This window comes from Hyaena hyaena, unplaced genomic scaffold (genome assembly GCF_003009895.1).
Source record: "Hyaena hyaena isolate Hyena2069 unplaced genomic scaffold, ASM300989v1 scaffold_140, whole genome shotgun sequence".
Classification (NCBI taxonomy): Eukaryota; Metazoa; Chordata; class Mammalia; order Carnivora; family Hyaenidae; genus Hyaena; species Hyaena hyaena.
Window position 1 is genome coordinate 2,906,635 of NW_024080772.1, and position 23,377 is coordinate 2,930,011.

General features: G+C 38.6%; 1 protein-coding gene and 1 long non-coding RNA gene across 6 annotated transcripts in view; one reads left to right on the forward strand and one right to left on the reverse strand.

Moving 5' to 3' along the window:
* The window catches only part of LCLAT1 (lysocardiolipin acyltransferase 1), a 176,323-nt gene that overhangs the window by 13,459 nt on the left and 139,487 nt on the right, over positions 1-23,377 (forward strand). The window lies entirely within an intron of this gene.
* On the reverse strand, positions 997-7,365 carry LOC120235909. The gene is made up of 2 exons (XR_005529536.1): positions 7,302-7,365; positions 997-1,070 (listed from the first exon to the last, which is right to left on the reverse strand). It is a non-coding gene; the product is annotated as an uncharacterized LOC120235909 (long non-coding RNA).

Below are 23,377 nucleotides of genomic sequence, written 5' to 3' on the forward strand. Positions count from 1 at the left end.
GCCTCATACTGCCTACATAGGGGTGGGAAGAGTACCTTGTAACTGTCACGGGAATACAGTCCAGGCTCTCCAGATAGTCTCCATAGACTCTGTGTGGCTGGGGAAGGGAGTCTTAAACCTACCTGGCAGGGAAGAAAGTCTGGCCTTTGATATCACCCCTGCAGGGGTAAAGGATTGGGTAAGGGAAGGAAATCACGTTGAGGGGTAACATTACAGCCTGGCGAGAGTGAAAGGTTGGCTCCTTGCTTGGCCTGTGCTGGCAGGGGTGGGGATGGGCCACGGTTGTGTCTGTGGGTTTTGGCTGGAGCGTAGTGTTTATTACCTAAAAGTTTTCTGTTTTGCTGTGCAGCTCTTTCTTGGTCCTTTGAAAGAGAGAGACTTTTTTGTCTAACCTCGTTTGGTGTTTCTGGATAACTGGCTTCTTCACCTCCATGTCCATATGGTATGTGAGACAAAAGGAAAACCCAGGGGACTCAGCACTGTGTTGTCGCGTAGGTCCCAGGTCCCCGGCTGGTTTGCCTTCTGCTCTCCACCTTCGGAGTCTTCTTTTGTTTGTCTCGGGTTTTTCATTGCACTTAGCTGGAATAGTAGGTAGGGGCAGTAGGTCTAATCGGTTTTCCCAGAGGTGGAAGTTGAAATGGGATTGTTTTTGTTTTTGTTTTTTTTCTTTAATGGAAGAAAACAAAGGGTGGAAACTAAGATATATAAATTGGCCAGTATGACACATAAGAAGTTAATTTTGGGTCAGTTACTTGGAAGTGATAGTCTAACTCTGTCTTTATTTCTCTAGAGAGTAATTCGGTGTGTCATTGTTCAGGAAAACCATGCCTTCATTCGATCTAGATCTCTTAAGAAGCTTGACAACCTAGTAGATTATTTCTGTATTTGTGCATGTGTGTGCATGTGCATGTGCATGTGTGTATATATATACATTTATAAATTCATAGTGAATCTAAATTTCTGGCTTCATATGTGACAGAGAAAATTTTGTCTTACTGGAAGATTCATTTTCTGGAGAGGATTCCATTTTTCTAGAGGTTGTTGGAAATCTTGAAGCTGTGGATTCTTTTCTACAAGGAGAGATACGCATTATGCATAGTGGTTAAGAGCTATGTAAGAAAATTTTGTGAAAGTCTTTTCAGTAACCAAAAGGAATACTGGGGTCTTCACTGGAAACTGTGTGATGTATAGAGCACTTTTCCAGTAGATTTAACCTATGGTATCTGCAGCTTTTGATTTTTCATTTATTTTACAACTTTTTAAGTTGTTAGAAACTGACAGCAATGCAAATTTTTTTTTTCTGTAAGCTTATTTATTTATTTTGAGAAAGAGAGAGAGAGTGAGCAGGCAAGGGAGAGGCAGAGAGAGAGAAAAAGAGAGAATCCCAAGCAAGGTCCACACTGCCAGCACAGAGCCCAACGCAGGGCTCAAACCCATGAACCGTGAGATCATGACCTGAGCCAAAACCAAGAGTCACTCAACTGAGCCATTCAGGCACCCCAGATTATTCTTGTCCTTAGATATGCTGATGAATTTTTTGGTTGGAGATACAATTTATCTCATTTCCTCTTTTCTGCAAAAGTCCAAGTTTGGATCTATTAAGCAAGTTTGTTTCACCATTTCTTTTCTTTCTTTTTTTTTTTTTTAACGTTTATTTATTTTTGAGAGAGGCAGAGGGAGAGAGGGAGGGAGGGAGGGGGAGAGAGAGAGAGAGAGAGAGAGAGCGCGCACAAGCAGGAGAGGGGCAGAGAGAGAGACAGACAGACAGACAAAGAGTCCAAAGCAGGCTCCAGGCTCTGAGCTGTCATAACAGAGCCTTGTGAAGGGCTTGAACCTACAAACCATGAGATCATGACCTGAGTTGAAGTCAGATGCTTAACTGATTAAGCCACACAGGCGCCACTTATTTCACCATTTCTGATTGCCTATATGTTTGTGCCTTATGGATTTGCTTTGGAACCAGATGGGACATCTTATTTGGACCATAATTAATTAGTTAGTGAAGTAAAATCATAGACAGGTGTTCATTTTATATTTGCATGGAAGACACAGAGTTATCTTTTTGTTTGCTTAAATGATCCATTAACAGCTTGAACTGTGAATTTAGCCTGATGGGCTTGAATACCATGGTAGCATTTACTGTCATTGTGATTTGGAGTAGGGGATTTTGTTTTTTAACCTGTTTACCCACTGGGAGAGTGCTGTTTCTCTGAGGATTAAGAGAGATGTAGCAAGTCACACACTTCTCACAGTACCTCCTACATCTTCAGAACTCTGTTTTGTTATTATAAGGCTGTGGACAATTGGGGCGCCTGGGTGGCTCAGTCGGTTGAGTGTCTGATTCGATTCAGGTCCTGATCTCACAGCTTTTGAGTTCGAGCCCTGCGTCAGACTCTGTGTTGACAGCTCAAAGCCTGGAGTCTGCTTCAGAGTCTGTGTCTCTCTTGCTCTCTGTCCCTCCCCCACTCATGTTCGTTTCTCTCCCTCTCTCTCTCTCTCTCTCTCTCTCTCAAAAATATTTAAAAATTTTAGGGGGGTGGGGGGATGGGCATGGAGGAGGGCACTTTGGGGATGAGCACTGAGTGTTATGTGGAAACTAATTTGACAATAAACTATTTGTAAAAAAAAATATTTAAAAATTTTAGAAGGCTGTGGACAACTGATTTTATTTTTCTGAGACTTAAGTTTTTGTAACAAAAAATGAGGGGGCTTTTTTCTTGATTGTGAGGTCCTAGATTTCACTGGACCTACTGATAACAGTTGCTTTTGGAAGTGAGAACATTTTAAACGTGCAAGTGACCTTGCTGCTCTGCGAAAGGGAAGTGGACAGTCTGATCTGGTGAGCAGTTCCTTAGAACAGTGGCCTGGTAATTCAATTCAGTAAACGTTGGTTGTGAAGATCCTGTTTTGCCTTCATTTGTACTAGGCAGAAGCATTAGGGCTGGAAATGTGTTAACAAAGTAACAAAAAATATTGTCTTTTTGCCTTAAAAAAATTTGGGGCCTGGATCCTGATAGATGGAAGGCTATATTTAGAGCTCAGCATCTTGATGGACATGGGCATGCTCACAAGGGAGTAGAACTGGAAAGGGCTGAATTTTGCTTAATCTAGGAGTAACTGTTTGGAGTTTCAAAGGTGATTTTTGGGGGGAGTAGGACATGAAGCGAGAGAAGGAGAGGGAGGAGCTGGAAAGATGGCTCAAGGGTGTCTGTTACATAAATTGATTATTCCCTCTGACCCTCAGTGTTTACAAACGTTTTCCTTAAGGAATTTTTGGGGCTTTTGAGGTTCAGGTGCTGGCAGTATGGTAGACTTGGTGAATTGATTGAGAGGAGATCTTCAGAGGCTGAGAGAATTGAAGCCCTTTAGAAATTAGCAGTGGTTTGGGGGAAGACCCTGGCTTTCTGTAGATTATGTAATTGGAGCAAGTTGGGGAATGGTTCGAGCCAAGGGCATCCTCAGCTACTATTAGCTTACGATAATGAAAATAAAGCTGAATGCAGAATAAGGAGTATATGTGTAGCTGGATAACTATAGTTATAATTGGTTTACATACTATAATGGAATTAAGTACTACTATAAACAAGAATAACAATCTGCCTAATGCAAACATATTTTAAAGTTTTATGCAGAGTAAAATGGTCCTTTTAATTTGGCTTTGGACTCAAGAGTCCAGGAAGTGGGGCGAGTGTGTCATGCCTGCTTTTTTTTTAATGTTTTTTTTTGTTTATTTTTTTAAAAAATATTGTATTTCTTTTTATTTTTTAGAGAGAGAGAGAGACAGCGTGAGCAGGGGAGGGTCAGAGAGAGAGGGAGACACAGAATCCGAAACAGGCTCCAGGCTCTGAGCTGGCTGTCAGCACAGAGCCTGATGCAGGGCTTGGACTCATAAACTGGGAGATCATGACCTGAGCCAAAGTCGGACTTAACTGGCTTAAACTGACTGAGCCACCCAGTTGCCCCTAATGTTTTATTTTTGAGAGAGAGAGAGACAGAGCATGAGTTAAGGAGAGCCAGAGAGAGAAGGAGACACAGAATCTGAAGCAGGCTCCAGGTTGTCAGTACAGAGCCCGACATGGGGCTCAAACTCACAAACAGTGAGATCATGACCTGAGCCGAAGTTGGACGCTTAACTGACTGAGCTTCCCAGGCGCCCCTCACGCCTGCTTTCTTTAGGTGGATCTTAGAATTCCTCTAGCCATCTTTGGAACTTGAATACACCAAATGTCATGGAGTGTGGGGAAGGGAGCTGCCCCTTACCACATTCCTTCTGGAAGTTGCTATCTGGGCTTAGATTTTGCCCTCACTCTCCATATTCTGGCTAGGAGTGTTGCTCTCTGGGAAAACCAAAGCTCCAAGGGCAAGGCCAGTTTAACATCACTGCCTCCCTTGCAGTCTGGAGCTTGGGGGCATGGGACACTTTGGGCCCTTACCACACTCTTCTGGCATTCCTGTCCTGATTTAGCACTACAGGCAGCACAGTCTCTCAGATTCCTGAGTCAATAAGACTGTTCATTAATGTAGTCAGTAATAGAATGTGTCATTTCCATGGGCCCATTGTATCCTTTTGATACCGGGAATCATCTGACTAGCCCAGTATGCCATTCCCAGTCTCCTCTTTCCCTTTCTAACATTTGTCACCCTCACTGGCTGAAAGAGTTGAGACTCTCTTCTGGGGTGCTTGCAACGGGAGAAGGTGATATGTCCAGTGTCTGTCCCAATCACATGGGGGCCCCTAGATGTGGGGCAACGATTGGGTGTGGGACACTGGCATGGGCCGTGAGAGGATTCGCCCAAGACAGAACAAAAGAGATAGGAGTTTATTGAATACACCTCAAAAGAGAGCCAGCAGGCAGGATGGCAGAAGAGAGGCTGTCTGCCGTGAGGTAGGAGGTGGGGGCTGTCTTTAAAGGGGGAAGGTGAGGAGGTATGGGGCCATAGGGAATTTTCCCTTTTTTGGTAACTGTGTCTGGTTGTAAGCAGCCCTTTGGTTAGTTACGGCCTATGGATATTTCAAAGTGGGTGGCTTGATGGGCATGTCTGTATTCAGCCAGGGCAGTCTCTGTGGGCCCTTTCGCCTTGACCAAGTTTCCAGTGCTCAAGCCTGTTGTCTAAAAGCCACCTCTATGATATGTACATTGTGGGGTAAAATAAGTTGTGCTTCTGAAGTATGGGCCATTAACATGGCAATTTCCAATTAATGAATGTACTTTCTAAAAGCTGGACGGTAAAAGCTTTAAGTAAACTCTGTGATGGTGTCTGTGCTTTAAGTGTTTATCCTGCTTCATGAATCTGAACAGGAGAATTTTCTGAATTGATTATAGTTGTTCTGTTTATGTTGTGCTGTTGAAATGTTCTATGGTTGTTCCATAAACTTTTCCTTGAAAAAATAAACACTTCTGTTAGATACATTGTAAGTTTCCTGTTGATAGATAATAAAATGGTCCTTTTCTGTCAAAGAACAAGACCTAGCATTTCTGTTTGGTATTTGGTTATGTGGTTCTTTTTGAATCTTTCTGTTAAAAATGAAGCACCATTTTGTTTAGAGTCCAAAATATTAAATGGAGTATGTTCTAGGGTTCAGCCCTTAAGTTTTCTGCTCAGTGAAGTAACTAACTTGCTTTTGTTTGACTCTAGTAAATGGATAGCTAGCAGGTATCCTTCCTTGAGTAGTGAGGCCTTCCTTTGGTGGGGGGTGGGGGGGTGGGGCTGTTAGGGAATCTTATCTATGTGGATAAGTCTGAAGACTGAGTCCACCATGTCCTTCTCCATCTCTAGGTGCACATTCTTCATCTGTCTGTGTCCTTTCAAAATCATTGGTTGTTGCCTTCAACCTCAACTTGGTTAACACTAAATTCATTCTTACTCCCTTCCTCAGTTCCCTAGTGGATGTGTCTCTGTCTGTCTGTTTAGTCATCCAGCCTTGAATTGTTTTATTTCAATTTGACCCCACCGCCACCCCCTTTTTTTAAGGCTTTTGAAGTTGTTTCTTTTTTCTTTATCATCATTATGCTTGCATTATTTTGATAGCCTTCTAGGTTTCTAAAATAATAGCTTCCATTTATTGTCATGTGATATAATAAAGAATATGTCTGGTTCTTGTCCCTGGATCCAGATGTGGAGCTTCAATAACCCTTGGAATTTTCTGAGTAGGGGTAGGAGTATCTTTTGTTATTCATAATGAGCCCCCTTTGACCTTACCTGAGTTTATGGTGATCACATGACTTAGGGATGGGCCCTTAGATAGTTTCAAGGGAGGGTCTGGGAAAGACTTAGCTCTCAATTAGAGGGTTGGAACTTTACCACTCCTTGATCTCTGGGGTGAGAAGAGCGACTGGAGATTGAGTCCAGTCATGCACAGATCATTCAATCAACCATGCCTGTGTAATGGACCCCTTTATATAAACTCTGGGACACTGGAGTTTCCAGGCAGGTAAACACATGGTTGTGCTAAAAGGGGGACACCTGAATTTCTCCAAGAGAGGGAGAGCATGGAAGTTTGAATCCCTCCATTCTGTTCCCCTAGACCTTGCCCTATGCATGTCTTCCACTTGGCTGTTGCTGAATTTTATCCTTTATAATAAAGCTGTAATTGATTAAGTATAGTGTTTTCAACAAGTTCTGTGAATCATTATAGCAAATTATTACACTTGAAGGAGGGTTGTGGGAGCCCTTGAATTTGTAGCGGAGTTAGACAGAAGTTCTGATAGCTTGGGGAATGTGTGCTCCAAAGGCAGTCTTGTTGGGTATCTTGCCCTTTAACTTGTGGGATCTGATACTAACTCTGGCTAGCATGCCCAGATCGAATTGTAGGATACTCAATTGATATCAGAGAACTGGTGGCAGGATGCAGTGTTTATTCTTTGGTAGGCATTATGGTATGTATTATTTTATGTAATATTACAGCTAGGTAGGTTCATGTTTTATCATCCTTGTTTTATAAAGAAAGTGAAGCTTTTATTTTTTTATTATTTTTTAAATACTTATTTATTTTTAATGTTTATTTTTGAGAGAGAGAGACAGAGACAGAGATAGAGTGTGAGCAGGGGAGGGGCAGAGAGAGAGGGAGACACAGAATCTGAAGCAGGCGTTTAGGCTCTGAGCTGTTAGCACAGAGTCCGATGTGGGTCTTGAACTCACAAACCACGAGTTCATGAACTGAGCTCAAGTTGGATGCTTAACTGACTGAGCCATCCAGGTACTCTGAAAATGAAGCTTTTAAAAAGTCCTGTAGCTTGCCCAAGGTCCTAGAGCTGGAAGTGGCACACCTAGTGCTTTCTGATTATAAAATCCTTACTTACCCCTTTTTGCTGAGCTCCCTCTTGATTGAAGGGTTGGAACCTTACCAGCTCCCCCTCTGGCAGCTGTGGACTGAGGACTGCTTTTTCTACATCACTATGGAGCTCAGGAACTTGGAATTCTCCATTATGGTAGGATGGAACCCACACTCCTTAGGCAGCTACTCAAGACTCAACCACAGTTCATCAGGTCCAAAGTAATAATATTGTCCTAGTCTTTATATAGAACAAAAGAAAACAAACACCTCTTGTGTTTCTTGGGTGGGCTACTCAGTGTGTATCTCCAGTGAATTGCTTTGGAAATAGAAGATATATTTTCTAGTTCCTTATGAACTATAATTGAGAAGTCAGAATTTATTAAAAGATGTCAATATAAAAATAGCACATGATGACCAAGTGAGCAGTACAGATCATGAAATATTTCTGGAATTCAAAAGAGCAGTTCATGGAGCAGATGTTATTTGAGTATGGTCCTGAAGAGATGGTAGGATTTTGGTAACTAGTGGGGGAGAGGACCCTGCTAGGCAGGAAGCCCTTGAGTGAAAAGGAATGGAGAAGGTTGGTGGACATGTTCTGGAAGTTGGTGTTGATGGCAGTGAATGCTTCAGTTTATCTGGAGGGGGACCTTTCCTGAAGCCTGGATCTGCTGCCGGTCTCAAAACGTGTCTTCAAAAGTTTTAGCATACTGATTTAACTAACTGAATTTGTGCTAAAACTTTATTATTTGAAGCTACAGTTGTTTGTAATTAGATGACTTAGGGTCAACCTAGGTGATCACTTCAGGTGATCATGTGGTTAATCCCAAATTTACTTAAAAATAAGGTGTAAATACAATTGAGAATTACCTTTTCATCTGTCACTTGAGCTGACCAAAGGATATTTCAAACTGTACAAGTTTGAAAGTATTTTTAGTAGTACAACATCAGAATAAGTGTATTCAGAGTAACTAGTCTGAAGGAGGTAGCATTCTTTGTATTGGGTAAATTTGGATGAATATCTTGTTTGTTTGTTTATTTATTTATTTATTTATTTATTTATTTATTTATTTATTTATTTTGAGAGAGTGCCAGAGAGAGAAGAGAGAAAGAAAGCACGAGTTTGGGGTGGGAGGGAGTGAGAGAGCAAGAGAGCAAGCGAGAGAGAGAGAGAAGCAGGGAGAGAAATATATCCAAGCAGGCTCCTCACTGTCAGTGCAGAGCCCCACATGGGGCTCAAACTCAGGAACCCTGAGATCACCACCTGAGCCAAAATCAAGAGTCGGACGGACGTCCAACTGACTGAGCCACTCAGGCGCCCTGAATATATGTTTTAAAAGTTTCTTTGTATATGACTCACTACATCGTTTTATACTCAGTCTCCTGTGTTCTGTAGAGTTTGAATTGGATCTTTTCGTTCCTGACCGGTAACACTGTATTGGTCACTGGGCTCCCATTTAAAAAAGGGAGAATGTGGGGCACCTGGGTAGCTCAGTCAAGCATCCGACTCTTGATTTCGCCTTAGATCTTGATCTCAGGGTTTGTGAGATTGAGCCCTGCATCAGGCTCTATGTTGGCAGCATGGAGCCTGCTTGGGATTCTCTCTTTCTGCCCCTCCTTTGTGCCCTCTCTCTCACAAAGTAAATAAACTTAAAATTGGAAAATGTGCCCTGTAAAATTATGGCTTAACAGACAATCATTTTTTTTTAAGTTTACTTAATTTGAGGGGTGGGGGAGTGGGAATTCGAAGCAGGCTCTGAACCATGAGATTTTAAGTTTTGGACGCTTAACCAACTGAGTCACCGAGGTGCCCCAGACCATCAGTTTTTATAAGTGACCTGCACTGTGGATACTTAGGAAAAAAGGCTATGACATTAGGTATTGGTCCATTGATTTTGTTTTAATTGAGGTGAAATTCACATATATTAAAGTGAGCAAATCAGTGGCATTTAGTACATTCAGTGTTGTGCCACCACCACCTCTGTCTAGTTCCATAATACTCCATTATCTAGAATTCCTTCTCTACCTACCTATACCTTTAAGCATATGCTTCTTTTTTTTCCTCAGCCCCTGCCAACCACCAATCTACTTTCTGTCTCTATGAATTTGCCTCAAGTCTTGTTTATTTTACTTAGTGTAATGTGTTTGAGGTTCATCCATATTGTTACATATATTAGTACTTGATTCATCTTAAAGGCTGAGTAATATTTCCTAGGTATACACCACAGTTTATTTAGCCATTCCTCCATTGATGGGCATTTAAGTTATCTCTACCTTTTAGCTATTATTACAAAAGCATACTGTTGCTTTTGTAAACATTTGTGGACAAGTATTTGTTTCTAGTCTTTCTTGGTAAATACCTGGGAGTGGAATTGCTGGGTGATATAGTCATTCCATATATAATTTTTTGAGGAACTGTTAACCTGTTTTTCACAGCAGATGCACCATTTTATACTCTCACCAGCAACATTTAAGGAGTCCAAATTTTCCATGTTTTCACCATTACTTGTTATTTCCCATTTAAAAAATTATGGCTACCCTTGTTCTGTATGTAGTGCTATTTCACTGTGGTTTTGATTCGCATTTCCCTATGACAATGACTGTGAGCATCTTTAATGTGCTTATTGACCATTTGTATGTCCTCTTTGGAGAAAGGTCTATTCACATCCTTTGTCCTTTTTAAAAAGTTATTTGTCTTTTTGTGGTTGAGTCATGAGAGTTCCTTACTTTCTGGATACTAAACCCATGATTTGCAAACATTTGCTTTTAGTCTGTGGGTTGTGTTTTTACTTTGTTGATAGTATCTTTTGATATACAAAAGTTTTAAATTTTGATTAAGTCCAATTTATCTATTTTTTTCTTTTGTTGCTAGGGCTTTTAGTGTCATCTTTAAGACTCCATTGTCAAATCTGAAGTCATGAAGATTGACCTGTGTGTTTTCTTCTAACAGTTTTATGGTTTTAGCTCTTGCATTTAAATTGTTGATCCATTTTTAGTTAATTTTGTCCATGGTATCATAGAGAGGCCAGCTTCATTCTTTTGCATGTAAATGTCCACTTACTACCATTTATTGCAGACTATTTTTTACCCATTGAATGGTCTTGGCACCCTTGTCAAAAATCAATTGACCATAGATGTATGGGTCTATTTCTGTATGCTCTCAATTCTATTCCATTGGTCTGCATGTCTCTTCTTATGCAGGTAGCACACTGTTTGGATTATTGTAAACTTTGTAGCAAGATTTGAAGTTGGGAAGTGTGATCCTTCAGCTTTGTTCTCCTTTTTCAATACTGTTTGGCTACTTGGGGCTCTTTGTAATTCTGTGAATCTGATGATCAGCTTTTTTATTTCTGCAAAAAAGGCCCTTGGCATTTAGACAGATATTGCATTAAATCTGTAGATTTCTTTTAGGGGGAAAGCTTTCAGTCTTTTAAGTATGATGTTAGCTATGGGCTTTTCATAAATACCCTTGTTTTTCTTTTAAGCTAAACAAATTTTTCTAAATGGAATTAATTGCAAAACTTGAAGCTAATTTAAAAAGTTTGTCAGCTTATGGGAAGTAGTCTCAAAATTGAGAACAGAAGTTTTTACATGTTAGTAATTTTTGCATTCAGTGGTTACATGGTCAGGAATATACAGAAAACATTTATGGTAAAGGAGAAAAAAGGAGACAGGGCCTTCAGACCTCATTGACTATATATAGGGTTTTACACCCTGAACTGTTGCAGTTGACAATTACATCTGCTTCTGAAGCTTCACTTTTATTATTGGCTTGTGAAAAAGTACATATTGAGACTTACAAAATTAAAAGTTTTTCTACTGAGAACAGACTGAATGTTGATGGGGGAGAGAGGAAAATGGATGATGGGCATGGAGGAGAGCACTTGTTGGGATGAGGAGTGGGTGTTTGTTATATGGAAACCAATTTGACAGTGAACTATAGTAAATAATAAAATAAAATGAGTCTCTTCTAGACAGCAAAAAAAAAAAAAAAAAGTAAAAGTTTTTCATGTGATAATTTCTTTCTTGTAAATGTTCCTAAATATTAGTTTTGTTTGTTTTGTTTTGTTTTCCTTGAGGCTTATACAAGAGGAAAGGACCATGGGCTAATGGCTGCATCAGAATTGCTCAGAAAAATGGGAACTTTTTTCCTTCTTATCAAAATGGAAGTGCCCTTAGAGTTAGAATACACATTGTTCTTGCATTATGTAAACTGCCTTATCACATGAATTTTCTATAGATGTTTTAATGACAATCAGATAGGTTTTGTGCAGATGTTTAAAAAATATTTATTTATTTATTTATTTATTTATTTATTTATTTATTTATTTCGAGAGCTAGGGAGGGGCAGAGAGAGAATCCTAAGCAGGCTCTGCCTTTTGAGGGCACTTCCACATATGGGGTTCCATCTCACAAACCAAACTGTGAGGTCATGATCTGAGCCTAGATCTGACTGAGCCAACTAATGATCTGAGCCTAGATCTGACTGAGCCAACTAGGCACCCTTGTGGAAAACAGTTTTGATAGACCAGGTCTTGTACGTATTGTTTTGTAGAGAGTCAGGAGACATTACCTTTTTTACTCATTTCAGATATTTTCAGTTTTTAAAATAGTTTTTGGAAAAAACCCAAGAGCCCTATTAGAATAATTTTGCTTCTTTAAGTCTTGTTGGCAACTTCCTCCCTGCACCCCTCCCCCCGAATCTTTTGTGCCATGTTTAGTAATGCATTAAGTGAGACTCTTAAATCAAAGATGAGAAAGAGGAAAGATTTCTGTGAATCAGTGTGTTGCCTAAAACTATTTTTGTATTAAACAAATTATATCCTTCTCTCCAACCTCTCTGGAGTATAAAAAATAGTATAATGATTTGTTGTCTCTAAATATAATTGATTTTTGATGTACAGTAGTATATCCATGGCCTCACCAGTCAACAGAGAGCAGGTGTTTCCTCTTGGAAGATAGTTTGCCTATATATATTTATAAACATACATGTTATAAATACATATAATATAAATAAATATATATAAATAAAATAAATGAGTTTGTTCTGAACAAGGGCAGGATATTTGTGTGTGTGTTTTAGTGAGGCTTCTCCAGAGAAGCAGAACCAGTAGAAGATAGATATTGATGTATATATTTATTTAAAAACTGTATTTATATATTTTTTATTATATTATGTTTTATAATATAATGCACTGTAATATTGTTAATTATTACACATATATATACACGTGTGTGTTTGTGTGTGTGTGTAGAGAGAGAGGAAGTAGAAGAAAGCTTTATGAAAAATTAGCTCACCTGGTTATGGAGTTTGAGAAATCCCATGATCTGCTCTCTGCAAGACTGAGACTCAGGAAAGCCAGTGGTATAATTCAGTGTGAGTCTGAAGGCCTGAGAACCCAGAGGAGCTGATGGTGTAAATCCCAGTCCTAGGGCCAGAGAAGATGAGATGTTTTACCTAACTCAGTGAGGTAGGCAAAAAAGGGGTGAATTCCTCTTCCTCTGCTTATTGTTTTATTCAGGCCTCAACATATTGGGTGATGCCCACCCACACTGGAGAGGGCAGTCTGTTTTACTGAGTCCACCAGTTCACATTCTAATTTCTGGAAACACCCTCACAGACACATCCTTAAACAGTGTAGTCTCTGGCCAAACTGACCCATAAAATTAGCCATTACGTTGTGATTAGTAGAAGGGATTGATATCTATTATGATCCTTTTTAAAATTTTAGTTAGTATCTTTGGGGAAAAGAGAGCATACGGATGGAGAAGATTCTGGTGGGTTTAGAAACTACCCATTCTCTAGACTTAGATCACTTGCACTTGGAACATCTGCTTTGACTCGGTTATCAGTATGTTTCTTATTCCTTTATTTCCCTTTATAATTCTCTATAAATATATATATTTTTAATGTTTATTTTTGAGAGAGAGAGAGAAACAAAACAGTATAGGAGTGGGGGTGGGGCAGAGAGAGAGGGAGACACAGAATCAATGAAGCAGGCTCCAGGCTCAGACTCCAGGCTCTGAGCTGTCAGCCACAGAGCCCATTTCAGGCCTCGAACTCTTGAACCACAAGATCATCACCTGAGCCAAAGTCAGACGTTTAAACAACTGAGCCACCCAGGCACTCGTTCATTATATTCTTGATGATTTATGAAACCAAACAAAGACTCTTGTGTTGATATTTTTGCTAAAGTGATATAAACATTTACCTAAATATAATTATGGATGGGTAGATGAATGTGGATATATTCAAAGGATGGCAAATTTTGAGAACCTTTTATAGAGGAGAGACTATTAAACTTATATATGTTCTGATGTGAATTCTTGGTTGTTTTAACTTTTTAAAAGGAACCATTAAATGGCCAATGGAGGTGAGTGGACAACATCTCATTGTGGTGGTTGTTCACTGGCTTTTACCATCATCTAAACTCTGAACATGGGCTTTGCAGATTCTGAAACCTGATTTCCTGGTTTCATCCAGAGCTCATGACCTCATTCATGCCAATGAAATTCATAAAGTATTGATTTTTCAAAAGCCTGTTTAGTAATTTACATGGAGAAATGGGCCTTTCCAGAAAGTCTGATTATACTCACTGTTTGGAGTATTTTTTGTGTTGATAATCTAAGTACTGAACAACATCTCAGTATTAAACAATGTCTTACCAATAGTCAAAAAGTTGACTAGTGCATTTGAATGATGATACAGTGATGTACACAGATAGAAAAATAAACCTATGTTAAGGATTTTCTTTAACTCATAATCAGGACAAATGGTATAACTGATTCAGAGGAAAAATTTTAAAAGCCCCACTAGTTGATCTGAAGCAAGGGAATGTTGACATGGCATGCATGTGGAGACACAAGTGGCTTGTCGGTGAGGGAATTTCGTTGAGCCCTCTACCTGATAGGGTGGAATCTGCATGTAAGCTGTGAAATTCCACATACAGTTGGAATGTGATGAGGTGGAAGGGTGTGCTATTAACAATTCCTCTTTTTCCTTGTTTTTCTTGCCATGTATCACTGTGAATATGCGTTGTGAATTATGACGAGTGGGAATCTGAGGGTATTCGAGGGCAATTCTTCCTCTTGGACTGTCTTCAAGCTAACGGAACTTTTAGAATTATGCCATTAGTTTGTTAATGAATGTGGACATTTAAAAATAATTTGGCTTTAAATAATTGGTTATATGCAGGTCCAGATTTGGATTTTCTTAAAGAAACTGATCATTTTCTCTTGGGCACTGGGTACTTTCATGGAAAGCTGGTGATTACTTGGAGTATGGCTGCAAGGAGCAATAATAAATGTAATCTGGTTTTGTATGATTTTATAAACATATAATTATTAAAATTGTTTAAAATTGTTGGGAGGCCTTGTTCTGGGATTGGAAAGGGCCCAGGCTTTATGATAATCTGAATTATTTACCTTATTCCCAGCGACATTTAAACATTAATGATTTTATAACCTTTTTTTAAATCTTTCTGAACATGTATGTTAATGTTTATTTAGATGAATAATTTATACATTAACATGCTTGTTTTATACAACTGGGTGCAGTATTTCTCTCAGCCAGAATAAATGTTGAATGATTTTTTTTCTGATAGATGATTTCTCCTAATATTGGGATGCCCTCTAGTGAACTCAGCCTTTCAGATAGGAAGTTTATGAGAGTAATTAGGACAGTGAAATCTTCAAGAGGAACATTCTGGTAGTTAGACTTGTTCTATATGACTTGTTGGTATAACAAGTCTCTGTCTCTGGAAATATTTAAGCAAATATTTGATAATTTCCCATGACTCTTACTGTTGAAGTAAGTGAAATTGTTCCAGATGACTTCTAAAATCTACTTCAGCTTCAAGGTTCTAGATTCCTTATGAGTTATTAGTCTTCAACCAATAAATATTGAACATCCACATAATGTTAGCACTGTCCTGAGGGTTGTGAAGTTTTTAAAGGTAGTGTTAAGTCATAGATGTGGCTTCAAGTAACTCTTTAATATACTAGTTTGGAGAAAACAGTAGTCGCTAACCTTTATTGAATATTTGCTTTGTTCCTGGAGCTACTCAGAACGACCTGCCCTATGTCATTTAAGCCTCACAATAATCCTGAGGTAGGCACCATTTTTAGTTCTATTTCACTAATGCAGAAATTGAGACCCAGAGAGGTTAAAAAATTTGCTTAAAGTCTCACAGTAAGTGGTGGAAGCAGGACCAGCTTATATAAAATAATTGTGAGTAGGTAAAGGTACATTGTTAGTGTTTATAGGTTGGCAGCTCTCTGATGGGGTATTTAGTTGTCTGTACAAGCTAGCTCAGATTACTTTTGGATACATTATCTTTACATCGCTGCTACGCTTATATGTGTGGTTTCTTGTTCGTTTCAGTCACAGAAATGATAGTTTTATAGTGTGTACCTAAATTTTTTAGTCCACTTAAGATTTTTGGCCCATAACGTACTTACTTTAAAGACTTATTTGACAGAATGATACAGTCTTACCTTCCTAGTTTACCTCCTGTAAAACATCCATTATTTAAAGCTTAGTGACTCCACTACTCATTCTTGTGCTTAGGAATTCTTTGAGGACATTTTCAACTTTTAAGGTTTCTTTTGGCCTTCAGAGTCACTTATATCTTCTTTATTGGATTTCAAGGCTAATTAATATAGCTCTTGTCCTCTGGTTTTCGTCTCACCCAGACTTAGTAGAAACTGGCTTTTCCCTTTGTTGGTAAATTAATTTTGTCAAGTTGGGAACTGTTTTGTTGTTGTTGTTGTTGTTGTTGTTGTTGTTTTTGCTACCCTGGATTCTACCTATGTGTGGTATACTCGGTTCAGTGTTAGTTGTACCAAGACAATGTAGGCTACATCCTCACTATAATTATTGGAAAGAAAAGGTAAACCACAAGGAAAGGAATGTTATATTGTGATGTATAAGTTAGATTTTTTTCTCATTTCTGAAAACATTGTTGTCCATTCTGAAACTATTTCTTTGCTCCAAAACTTTTTTTGTAGTTCCTAACTTGTATGTAATAAGTTTAGATTAGTGTGATCTCAATGGCCTGAATATCCCTGAAGCACCATCTCACCTTTTAGTTCTGTGTGACCTAAAGACTTGATGTTATCAACATGCCCCTTTATCTTTCTATTTAGAGTGAGAAATGAGAGAGAATGCGAGAAGGACTGAAATAGGAAGCTTTCCTTGTGAAAGGGGAGATGCTCAAAAGTGCCCATCCCAGGATTTTAAAAAGTCCAGGATTAAGTGGGGCTCCAGTGAAGAATATTTCAATGAATGTAGGAACTTAGAAAAATTCTATGTGACTCCATGTGCCTCCTGGTGAAAACAGAAGAACTACTTTTTAGGATTTCTTGAGATTTTGTGATCTCCTGCCCCCCAACCTCACTTCTCACTGTCTTTCTCCTCCCAAAGGTTTTTGTAGCATTGAAAATCTCAAGGGGTTATTTAAGGGATAGAAATTATGGGATAAGCTGTGGTCTGAGTTCTGTGGCCCAGGATCTGGGAACATAAAATAAAGAGTATTGGTGGAGGATTAAAAAATAGGCAAAAGCTGGTCACAGAGGCATTTGGAAGAAAAAATAGGGAGATAGGAGTTAACGCAAGAGATTGGGGGTATTAAGACATAGTTTTATAAATTATTATTTGAAGTTAGGTGTTCGTTCATAGTAGTTAAAGACTGTTATTATTAGTGCTATTTTTAGGTGTGTTTAAGTAAAATTGGCTTTTGCAGGCTGATCTGAAAACAGGATCACTGTGCATTATACAATTCCTATGAGAAAGTACATTCTGAATTCCAAACCACGGACTTAAAAGCAAAGTTTTATAATGCTACCTGTTTATAATTTAGGACTGTTGTCTTTGTCCATATTTTGAAAGAATTCCCAATTTGAGACATTTCTAATCTGGGAACCAAAATTATATTTGCCTGTAAATTAGATAAACCTCTGTGGAATAGTGATATGTATAAAAATAAATGACTTCTACCCCAAACCTCCTAATCTCATCAAATGCCACAAGTTAGAGAAGATTACATTTATTTAAAAAGTTTTTATTGAAGTAGCTTTGGTAACCAGATACTACAGTAATACTTGGCATAGTATTTGTAACTTAAGACTTGGTTTTGTATTATGTAAGCATTAAAAAATATCTTTTAAGGTTCAAATGGACATCTGAGTGCTAATCATGCCACATAGTAAAGGGGAAATCAGGCCTTCTGTGATCCAGTTGGATTGCCCAATTTCTGTGTTTCTTTGACTAAGTCATTTCCCCTTCTGGGCCTTAACTTCTTCATCTACCGAATAAGAGCATTCATTAGCAGCATTATTCATAGTAGATAAAACCTGGAAGATACTCTAACGTCTAATAGTAGAGTAGATAAATTTTGGTATATAGTTACAGTTAAATACTATACAGCAATGGAAAAGAATGGACCATTCCCACAATTAGTAATATGAATGAATCTTGCACATACAACTTTGAGGCAACCAGATACAGAAGAGTATGTACTTGTTGATTTCATGTCCGTAAGGTTAAAAAACAGATAGCACTAACTATAGTCCTAGGAGTCAAATAGTGGTTACGGTCAGATTGGGAGTAGTTAATGAGAGGGAAGGAGCATGCATGAAGGAGGCTGCTGGGTTGCAGGTAATTGGTACTTTGATCTGGGTATGCTTTGTAAAAATTCATTAGACTGTATACACGTAGGGTCTGTGCACTTCCCTGTGCTTTACTGTGTGCCTCAGTTTAAAAAGGCTGAAACTGTGCACTAAAGCAGAATACAAAAAAGAAAAAGTAAAAGAAAAAATAATTTTGAACAAGGTTCAGAACCTCAGCTGTGCCACTAAAAAATTATTTTAGACAATTCATTGACCTCTTTGAGTCTTCATGATTCTGTGAAGTGGAAATAATACCTGCTTCCTGTATTTCAGTTAAGGTAAACATTGAAAAACATGTTGGAGACTAGTAAGTACTCTGAATGTAAGATGACATTTTTTTTTGTTATTCTTTTGTATTTCTTGTATTGTTACTCTTAAATAGAAAGGACTCCATATAAAATAAAAAACAGTAAAGGGACCACAAATTGAAAGACATTGTGATCAACTCAACCATGTTTATTTATACCTGCTTTTGGATTCCTGAAAAAACATAAAATGGTAGTGGCAATTCATCTGATTTTCCTCATTTTTTAATACTAAGCCATTCAGCAAGTAGTAATTGAGCTCTTTCCAGGTGTGCTGGGTTTTATACTGAGGCTATAATCGTAAGCAATATCAAGATGGTTCTCACAACCATAAAACTGTAGGGATTTTCTAAAATTAAACTAAAATTCTGAAGGGATTTTCAGGCCGAAAACAGGAAAACAGATGAATGAACAAAATAACCACAAGTTGTAACGAGAGCCATAGAAGATGCAATCAGGAGTATGGTAGGAGTGTTGTAACTAAGTAGTGCTTTAATCAGCCTTCATGAAAGCTTCTTTAAGGGGACAATGCTAAATTGACACCTACCTAAAAAGACGAAAGGAAGGTAGTTAAGCCAAAAGTCTGAAAAGACCATTTTAGGCATTATGGTCAGTTTGCACAAAGCCCCAAGGCAGGAAGTAGCCTGTAAAAGAACCAGCCAGGAGAGAGCCTTTGGAATGTGGGTGAAAGGGAGTGAGATGTGATATACTTGGAAAGGTGATAGGTGGGAGCCAACCCAGGTAAGACTTGTAGATTTTGGGTAAATTTTGATTTTTATTCTAGGCTCAATGGGAAGCTATTAAAGTATCTTAAACAGGGAAACGATAATCAGGTTCCCATTTTATGTTTTGTTTTGTTTTGTTTTGCCACAGTCTGGCTGTAGGTGGGGGTATGGTTTGGCCAAAAGATGATGATGGCTTGGATTAAGGTGGTGGCAATGGCAGTTGATGCAAAATATTAGATTTAGGATGTATATTTGGAGATAAAGTTGACAGAACACTTACTGATTTTATTGGATTTTGGGAGTGTGAGGGAAAGGAAAGAATGAAAGGTGAGTCCTGGTTTTCTTGGTAGAGAATTGGGGTAGAGGCTGATGCCATTTACAGAGATAGAGAAAAATGATTGCTGAGGGGACAAAGAGGAAGGGGCAGGAATAATAATGACCTTTATTCTGGATGTGTTCAGTTTGACAGAACTTTTAAACACCCAAGTGTCAGGTAATCACCTGAATCTGAGAGTCTGGAGCTCAGAGGAGAGGATTGGGTTGGGCTGGAAATATCTTTGGGAAAGGTCAGCATGGGGATAATGGAGAGGAAGGAAGGAGGAGGAAGAGGGTGGAGAGAAGATGACCAGTGTCTGAGTGGTAGGAAGCCCCAGCATTTAGAGGTCCCATAGGGGAGAGGAGGAGCCAACCAAGGAGACTAGGAGAGAGGGCCAGTGAGGTCAGAGGCAAATCAGGAGAGTGGTATCACAAAAGGCAAATCAGGAGAGGCTAGCATTTCAAGGAGGAGGTGGCCATTCATGTGGAATGCTGCCAAGAGGTGTAGTGGAGCAAGGACAGAGAAGTGGCCATTGTATTTGGCAGCATGAAAGTGGGCTTTCTTGGGGGTGCCTGGGTGGTTTAGCTGGTTAGGTATTTGACTTCGGCTCAGGTCACGTCGAGCCCTGTGTCAGGCTCTGTGCTGACGGCTCAGAGCATGGAGCCTGCTTTAGATTCTGTCTCCCCCTCTCTCTGCCTTTCCCCTCCTCGCACTGTATCTTTCTCTCTCTCAAAAATAAACATTAAAAAAATTGAAAAAAGAAAGTGGATTTTTTTTCCTGAAGTAGTTTCAGTGGAATGGTAGAAGCTGAAAGCTGGATTGTAGTTGATTGAAGAGGAAATGGGAAGTCAGAGACTGCGCATTCTGACACATCTTCCTCAACATGTATGAGGAATCTTAAAAATCCATTCAACAAACTCGGGGGTGGGGGTTGCTTTCCTCCTACCCCATAAGCGGTTGTAGGAAGTTAGCATTGGCCTTTAGCCTCCCAGTAATTTTCCTTTGCTTACCATTTGATTGTCCTTTTAAAAAGTTTCTGAATTTCAGGAGCACCTGGGTGGCTCAGTCTGTTGAGACTCCGACTCTTGATTTTGGCTCAGGTCATGTTCCTGGCTAGGGTCGTGGGATCGAGCCCTGTATTGGTTCCACCCTCAGTGTGGAGCCTGCTTGAGATTCTCTCTGTTCCTCTGCCCTTTGCCCTGCTTGTGTGCTCTCTCAAAAATGAAATGAAATAAAATAATTTTAAGAGCTTCTGAATTTCATAGGTGGCTTCCATTTTAGAGTAAAATCAAATGTTCAATCTGTGTTAACTTTTAGAGTTAGTATTCTATTAAATTAAAACTTGGAGTATTTACCTTTTCAGGAAAGTAATTATAAGCCTTGGAAATTATGCAAGGACTATTTCATCTTGAAACACTTAGAAATTCATTTTGGTTTTTTTGTAATTACAGTGTTTCAATAAGAGACATCTAAACAGGGATTGCATTTGGCAGTTATGTGCATGTTCTTGTTCTAAACTAAGCACTGTTTCTGCGGTTTGGACTTTTCCTTTATAAATAGAATTTTAATCCATGTAGGTTAAATTTTTTTCCAGACGTTATAATTAGCACTGGCTACAACTTAATCCTAAAATATAAGAAATTTAATAATATTTTATAAGCACTCCTTCCATGAAATGAAAGCAAGTAGAAATTATTTGAATATTTAAAAAAAAATTCTGTTTTTCCATAACAGTGTGGAAAGCTAGTATGGCCACTTAAGATGAAGCTATCACATTGCCTGCTTGGTCCTGTCACTGGGAATGATATTTATATTTTGCAGTCACATGGTCTTCTATACTATGACAGTTCATTTGTAAATTCTTTTGGTTATACCATGCATTAATGCAGTCATCTAGAAAAAAATTATTATTGTAGGATCTACTTTCCAAATGTGATTGGTCTGCCAGTTTAGGCCCATGGCAGTGACCAACACATACACTTTCTTAAATTCTCAGGACGGGCAGTTTAGATTAATGGAGACTGTTCAGGCAAGTTGTTAAGAAGCATCTTCTCTGGAGTAAGACCCCTCTGAGATCTTAGTTTTTTGCTTTCTAGGTAATCAAAAATAAGGAAAGTTTGAAAAACTGTTAGAGCCAAGAGGAAGCTAGGGAGACATGATGACTAAATATAATATGGTATCCTGCTAGGATCCTGGAACAGAAGGACATTAGATGAATACTAAGGAAATCTAAATAAAGTATAGGTTTTAGTTAATAAAAGTGTATCTGTTAGTTCATTGATTGTGGTAAATGTACCATACTAACGTAAGACATTAATAATGGGAGAAACTAGATATTGAGTATATGGGAATTCTATACTATCAATTGTTGCGTAAATTTAAAACTCTTCTGACACAAAAAATTTATTAAGAAAAGAACTGTGGGACAGGAAATATTTTTATAGACATTGTGGAAAATACAGTCCATCATACTCTTAGGACTCTGGTTATTTACCTCTGTGGATCTCAGTTACCTTATCTTTATTTTAAAAAGAAATTTAGTGTTTGTTTATTTTTGAAAGTGAGAGAGCACACATGTGCACATGGGGAAAGGGCAGAGAGAATCCCAAGCAGGCTCTGCACCAACAATGCAGAGTCTGACATGGGTCTTGAACCCACAAACTAATATCATGACCTAAGCCAAAACCGAGTTGGATGCTTAACCAACTGAGTCACCCAGGCACTCCTTGGTTAAACCTTTAATGGATTTTAAAGGCAATTCTGCTTTTGTTTTCTCAAATCTTGAAGACAATAGGCAGTGTAATGTATGGGAAAGAACAGTGAATTAGGAATTAGACCTCACTTTAAGTCCCTAGTTTGGCTCTAAATGGTTTTTTTTTTTTTTTTTTAATTATTATTATTTGTTTCTGAGACAGACAGAGAGACAGACAGACAGACAGACAGCGTGAGCAGGGGAGGGTCAGAGAGAGAGGAAGACACAGAATCCGAAACAGGCTTCAGGCTCTGAGCTAGCTGTCAGCACAGAAGCCGACACGGGCCTTGAACCCATGAACCATGAGATCATGACCTGAGCTGAAGTCAGATGCTTAAACAACTGATGCTGTTTTTAATGGTAACCAACATTTCCCCCTCTAACCTATGATAAATAATTAGAAGAATAGTATATTACATCATTTTTAGATTAAAAGTAGTAATTTTAGAAAAGGAAATTTTGAGTTAATTCAATAGTAGATTATTTTTTAGTTGGCCAGTTCACTGCTCTGTTGAGCTCCCTTTTTGAGTTTAATATTTGTCATGTATATGTTTATATAAGAGTTTGAAATTAAGTCCAGAAGTGTCAGCTATTTTTTTTTCCCAATCTTTGAGGCATGTGTTTTTGAGTTCAATTTATACATGTAAGGCTTTCCGCCCACCCTCAGGTAGCTCTTGTGTTTTATATTTAAATTCTTATGGGGCACCTGGGCGGCTTAGTCAGTTAAGCATCCGACTTTCGCTTAGGTCATGATCTCGCGGTTCGTGGGTTCGAGCCCCGCGTCAGGCTCTGTGCTGACTGCCAGCTCAGAGCCTGGAGCCTATTTCAGAGTCTGTGTCTCCCTCTCTTTCTGACCCTCCCCTGCTCACGCTGTCTCTCTCACTCTCCTAGAAATAAATAAAAATATTAAAAAATATATATATATATTTAAATTCTTAATGACTATTGAGGAGTGATCATTGTTTCCTAATTTGCAAAACAATACAGGTTTGTTAGAAAATATTAAGCATTAAAATTATAATAAGTAAATCCCCATGGTCTACAAGGCAGACTGAATTTGTTTTAGTCAGGAGAGGGCATTGTCTTCGAAAGAACTGTTGATAGCCTTCACTGTCATGCTTAAAACATTTTTTAACATAAAAACTAAGACACAAAATTCTGATACCACATTTTATATAAGTCACAGAAACTTGAATTACAAACATGTTGTAGTTAATTTACCATTTTAATGGGTTATCAACTTGTACTTACTTATCTCACTTCATTGTAGATCAGTAGAAACTTTGACATATATTGGGACATGTCTTCAGTTTCCATTTGGGAACCATTGATCTGACC